The sequence below is a fragment of the Apium graveolens genome, chromosome 11 (assembly GCF_009905375.1).
Source record: "Apium graveolens cultivar Ventura chromosome 11, ASM990537v1, whole genome shotgun sequence".
Lineage (NCBI taxonomy): Eukaryota > Viridiplantae > Streptophyta > Magnoliopsida > Apiales > Apiaceae > Apium > Apium graveolens.
In genome coordinates this window covers 141,491,935-141,498,786 of record NC_133657.1, presented here as the reverse complement: position 1 = coordinate 141,498,786, position 6,852 = coordinate 141,491,935, and the positions used below count along the sequence as shown (strand labels likewise).

At 36.2% G+C, this 6,852-nt stretch overlaps 1 non-coding gene across 1 annotated transcript; it reads right to left on the bottom strand.

The window, feature by feature from the left end:
• Window positions 1-6,450: 6,450 nt before the first annotated feature.
• LOC141699497 (small nucleolar RNA R71) lies at window positions 6,451-6,557 on the bottom strand. Its single transcript, XR_012565957.1, has one exon. It is a non-coding gene; the product is annotated as a small nucleolar RNA R71 (small nucleolar RNA).
• Between the last annotated feature and the right edge of the window lie 295 nt (window positions 6,558-6,852).

The window sequence follows — 6,852 nt, the reverse complement described above, 5'->3', positions numbered from 1 at the left end:
GCATTCGCTTCTTCCCAGCTGCATCTAGATCAAGGTTCAACTTCTTTAACGCCCAATAAGCCTTATGCTCAAGCTCCGCAGGTAAATGACATCCCTTCCCATAGACAAGTTGAAACGGGGGCATCCCAAGTGGAGTCTTGTATGATGTTCTATAAGCCCAAACAGCTTCATCGAGCTTTAAAGAGCAATCCTTCCTTGACGGACAAACAACTTTTTCCAGAATGCGCTTGATCTCTCTATTAGACACTTCAGCTTGACCATTCGTTTACGGATGATAGGCAGTAGCAACATGATGATTCACATTATAGCACTGCATCATAGAAGTGAACTTACGATTGCAGAAATGCGACCCCTCATCACTTATGATTACCCATGGCGTTCCAAACCTTGTGAATATCTACTTATAGAGAAAAATCAACACTACCTTTGCATCATTCGTCAGTAGAGCCTTGACTTCTACCCATTTCGAGACATAATCGACTGTCAACAAGATGTACTGATTATTGCAGGACAAGATATATGGTCCCATGAAATCGATTCCCCAAACATCAAAGACCTCGACTTCAAGCATCACATTTAAAGTCATATCATCCTTTCTAGTAAGATTCCCCACTCTTTGGCAACGATCACACCTTAAAACGAACTGATATGCATCCTTAAACAATGTAGACCAGAAAAAACCTGCTTGCAAAATACGAGCTGCCCTCTTTTCACCACCAACTTTCGTTGTACTAATACCATTTTACCGAACATCCACAATCAAGATAGAAGTTGAATAGGCATCAACTATGTTGAGACCCTATATGTCTACAGAATTTGAAAACATAATGATTTAAGCACAAGTTGTTCTTTATGATTACACAGGGCAAGTAAAACGGTTAAAGTTACCCACTAATCATGTATACACATACATAAACCTATGCTAGCATGGAAAGTTCTAAACCTCAAGATCCACCGTCGCTTCACAGGAGATTAACAGACTATCTTATATGTTCGCGATGTACATAAGACGAATAAGCACAACCTATGCTAGATATCATACAATCATCACACACTAAGGTATTAAACAACTAACTAAAGAAATCCATAGTAAATTCGTTATGACCCCATGATCACGATTAGCCCATGACAGAACTCATCGTCACCATGGGTTCATATGAAAACATGATAATACACGTAATATAAACTAATAAAAATACTTATTAAAACCAGAGTACGTCACAAGAGTAATAAGGTTCAAAATAAAGAAAACTAGCATCCACTGATACAACGAATAAAAGAATCACAAGAAAATGTATGCTTCCTCTTCTTCGTTGCGATGTGCTAAAACGGTCTTCTGCCTTCTCTCCTTGCTCCTTGCTTGATACCACCCTTCTGCGAAACGTCTCTGAGAACTACTTATATAGAAGCCCACAAGAACCAGCCATCTCAGAAGTCCATCAGAATAAGGATTATAAAATTTAATATTAAAATTTTCGTCCCTGAGCGGGCGCCCAAGCTCCCAGGCGGCCGCCCCAGCATCCTGAGCGGGCGCCCAAGCACCTTCTGGAAAATTCTGAATTCTGCTCCTGATTTTGCTGCGTTCTGCCCCCAACTTTCCAAAACCAATGCCACACACTTCCCTAGGCTTATTTCTGATGAATTCTTCCTACATACGCAAGTTATACCCTGAAATGCAAAAACACTAGAAAAACGCATCAAATACACAAAATACCTGATTTCAAGACATCAATTCAAGCTATTATAAGACGTTCTAAGTGGTATAAAATGCCACTTATCAATAGTACCCAAGACAAAATGTCAACCTAAATCAGTTTTGAGGAGAAATACCAATTCTGATGATGATGATGGTGATAAAAAAGAGAAGGAGGCCTCTAATGCTGTGAAAGTTCAAACTGGAACTGGAATTCAAAGTCAAAGACACGGATAACTCAAGTCTCTAAGGATGGATCATATGGATCTAATATAGAAGCTGCTCTTGTTACTCCAAGTTCAATTCCCGATAACAAAGATACAAGTTTTGATTCTTTTCCTGAGACTGAAAAAGTGATAGTGATTCCTGATTCTGTGAAAACTGAAGAAGAAGAAATTCTATTTCGGATGGATTTACAGATTCTCTTTGCTTATGTTGAAGCTGTTAATGCTGAAAATTTCAAGGAATAAGAAATGGTTTTTGACATCGAAGAAAGGGCACAGGAAGGAAAAATCAGAATTGCTGTTGACAAAGCAGATCAAGTATAGAAGAATATCCTTAAAAGATCTAAGAGGAATATTTGGAGGATTACAGATAAGAAGATGTTATATAAAAGGGCAGAAAGGAGAGCTCAAGTATTTCCAAAGATCAAGAAAAAATACAAATGGAGAAAAATTACTGATCTTATTTGTAATGATAAATTGAGCTTTACTCCTGGAGGAATAAGGATGGAAGGTTTACTTGGTTCTACTACCATCGGAGGTAAGAAGTTTTGGTTAGTATAAACCAAGAATTTCAAGTTGATTGAACAATTCACAAGAGCTGAAATAGGACATCATGAAGCTAAACTTGTCAATTAAAAATTGTTGAACTTCACACTTGCTGATAGTCCCGGTCAGGAAGTAAATGTTGTTCATCTGGATAGACTTTGAGCTCTAAAGATTATTATTGACAAACATGATGGTTCTGAATCTAAATAGAAGATCTTACTCTTACTGCAAAATGATCAAATTCAAGTTCTTTCACTTGATGAACTGATGATCATGTCTACAAAGGAATTGAAATATATTCACTATTTACTAAGATTTGAAGATGAAACTTCAAGGTTATGGCCAAACAAGATTCTTGCCAATATCAGAAGAAGGATACTAGATGATGGTCAATATTATTTTAGATCATATGTTCCTATATACATAAATTTCAGAGGGCAAGAAATCAACATTAAGAAAGGAGAACTGTCATTGAAAATGTTCTTACTCAGAGGAAAATAACCATGAATCCTGATGGAAGAAAAACTTGCTATGTGTCAATGGAAGACATGATGATAGAAAGAGCTCAAATCAGAAATCTTAGAGCTGTTATCTATCAATTATCCGATAGAACAGAGTATGAGAAGAATTTAAAGATCAAGTTAAAAGATATTCTGTTGAAAAAGATTGACAGAGTTAAAGCTTCTGTTCAGAGATACTGCAAAATTTATCAAGAGATATGAAGATCAAAGTCTGAAATAAAGTAAACTTTACACTACTTATTTTGACTATCTGGTTTTTGGAACTAGACAATTCTATTAGAATTTATGCTCATTCTGCAAAGCATAAATTGGGGGAGATTATTGAGAATTGGCTAAGTCGAGAATCAGGATCTGTCTAACAATCAAGATATGATCAACTGATGTGATTTTATTATCCGTTGGAAGCTTCATTATCATCCATTGACAATATTCAATCATCCGTTGATATATACAAATGATTATCCGTTGAAGCTACATCATATATCTGTTGATCAGGTTATCCGTTAAGAATGACTTGGAAGATAAGTCAGGACTGCGAGATAAATCAGAATATGCTGATTTATAGGATCGTAGTTGATTTAGATATGTATAGAAAGTGTTAGAATTATACTGTAACATATCTTGTAATTGATAGAGGATTGATTGTATCTTTGAGTATATAAACACAGAATAGGTTATCACATAATAAGGTAGAACTCAAGTATTCGCATAACCTAAAAGCTCTTAAGACTATTGTTCTCGAGAGAGTTTTGTACCGGTTTATTAAAGATCAATATAAATTGTTATTTTATTCATCTGTTCTTACTTTACTTTCATAATACATCGATTTGTTTAGTAATTGTATCCACCCCCCTTAAACAATTACTTTACTGGGAAACACTGAAAGATAGAAGATGTTTCAAGTGATATGCTCTCATCTTTGCATGTATTACCTTCACCATTAACTCCATTGGTTTGTGAAGTAATTACATGAGGAAAGTATAAATTTTCAATTAGATCACTAATGTTTTCAAGGAGATAAATAATTTTAGCACTCAAGAATCAAAGATCGATCAATTTGGCTTAAAGGGGCTTACTATTTCACTCAACTCAAGGTATCTATTTTCTGGTTAGTATTTCTTTGTAACTTGATCACTTATGATTCCGAATGGAATCAGCAAATGATTAATAACTTATGGGATACCTTAATGTTACTCTTTTAAGGTCAAGTTATTTACTTCTGATGAGAAGAAGTGATAATGGAATGCTTCGTCTATTTTGTTTTCATTAGTCCAATAAGCTGTAAAAATTTGAACCTGAACCTTTAGCCACTGTTGTCTAGCATTGATTATCTTCTTAGAGATTTTCAAGATTGTAGTTCCATTTACTTATCATTTGAGTACTAAGGAGATTAATGATAAGTGGATTTTATATCTACTTAGAACGCTTCATTACAGGCTTAAGTTGGTGTTTTGGACTCAAGTTATTGGTATTTTTGATGTTTTTTGTGTCTTTGCATTACAGGCATTAGTTGGATGAATAAATGAGCTTTTCAAGGAAATATTATGAAAGGATGTCAGATTCTGAAGCCTACGCCATATTCATGTTAAAGAGCATCTCAATAGCTTCATGTGGACTATTGATTCGCTAAAATCGGATGAACGGAGCTCAAGTTACAGCAGAAACAAGAAATTGCAGAAAAATACAGAAGCACGGCACACCCGCACGGAAGGCGGGGCGGCCGCGCCAGAAATACAGAAGACGCACGTGCCCGCGCGGAGGCTGGGACGGCCGTGCCAGTTCTCTGAGCCAGAATCCTGTTTCAAGTCTATTTTGATGATTTTGAGGGCTCAGGTCGTCCAGAAGCATATATAAGCCAATAATAATTCATTTTTAATAATATAGGAGCTAAGGGAGAGCAATACGAAGACCTAGAGAGCACAAGACGGCTACGGAGAAGACGACTTTTGTATTCTTCAATATAGTTGATACTTTGATGCTTGTTTTTTGATTAGTCTTTGAACCCTAGTACTCTTATATTATTTACTATCATGTATTCATTGGAACCCATGGTGACGATGAGTTCGATTATGAACTATTCATTATCATGGGGTTCTAACGAATTTATCTATGGATTTCAATAGTTAATTGTTTTATAATCCCTTGTGTGTGGTGAATTATGATTTCCTAGTTTGGTTGTGCTTATTCGTCTTTGATGCATAGCTAACATCTAAGATTGTTTTTTAATCTCTATTGAAGCGATGGTGAATATAGAGTTTTAGAATTTGCCATGCTAGCATAGGTATATGTATGAATTGACATGCATAATTTGTGGGTAATTTTAACCATATTATTCACCCTATGTAATCAAGATAGATAACTTGCTCTTAAACCATTATGTTTTCAATCTTTATAGACATATAGGGACTAAGCATAATTGGTGTTTATTCAACTTCTATCTTAATTGTGGATGTTGATAGTAGGGTATACATATAACGAAAGTTAGCGTAGTAGTCGTGTTATATGATTAGTTGTCATCACAATCACATGCTAGGGTTAAAGAACATAAATTTTGAATGAAGTATTTAGTGAAGTTAGAATCCCATATTTTTCTCAAATAAGTAATTCACTTTTAATCTCTTAGTTAATGTATGCTAGTATAATCTCTTAAGTAGTTAATCAAATCAAACTTGTTACTTGTCTTAGCTGTGAACGGTAATCATACATTATTGCATAAGTGCATAATCTGAACTTAGCCTAAACCAGTCTCTGTGGGAACAAACTTGACTTAAATCTTATACTACTTGTGATCACGTACGCTTGCGTGTATTTTCACGTTAGAATTACGGCGAACAAGTTTTTGGCGCCGCTGCCGGGGATATCGGTGTTAAATTTAGTTTATGTGCTTGACATCAGTGGTTGTTAAAGTTCACTGACTCGGATATTTTACTTGTTTACCTTATTTGTGTTTCAGGTACTCTAGAGAGCGTGTATGCGAACGCATTCTCAATCTCGTAAGGAAACACTTGACGAAGTCGAAGTAGTTGAAGAAGTTTTTAAAGAAGTTGAGAAAGTTAAAGAAGTGGTTGTTATTGCAATGGGAGAACCAGTAGCCAATCCAAAAGCTTTGATGAATTATTCTCAACCGAAGATTAATGATATTCAGTCAAGCATTATCAGACCAGCCATTGCGGTTAATACCTTTGAAATCAAGTCTAGTACAATTCAAATGGTGAAGAATTCAGTCCAGTTTGGGGGTTCTCCAACGGAAGATCCCAACATGCACATTAGAGATTTCATCGAGATTTGGGACACTTTCAAGTTCAATAATGTTTTTGAAGATGCTGTGAAGCTGAGGCTTTTCCTATTCTCTCTGAGGGATAAAGCTAAGTGCTGGTTGCATTCTCTACCACCAGGTTCTATCACTACTTGGGAGGATCTTGCTCAGAAGTTTCTTACTAAATTCTTCCCTATGGCGAAGACAACTGCAATCAGGAATGCTCTTACTCAATTTGTGCAACAATCGGGAGAATTTTTGTGTAAGGCTTGGGAGTGCTATAAGGAGATGCTTAGGAAGTGTCCTCATCATGGAATGCCTGACTGGAAGATTATCAATTGCTTTTACAATGGTTTGGAAGCGCAGTCCAGACCCATACTTGATGCAGCATCAGGTGGAGCCTTATGGGCTAAGAGCTATGATGAAGCTTATGAGCTAATTGAATTGATGGCTACTAATGAATATCAGAACCCAACTCAGAGGCTACCTCAAGGCAAGGTAGCAAGAATTCTGGAGGTGGATACAAATACGGCTATAGCTGCTCAGCTAAAGGCGTTAACGATGAAAGTGGATTATTTGGCTAACTATGGAGTTAATCAGGTCATTAGTGTT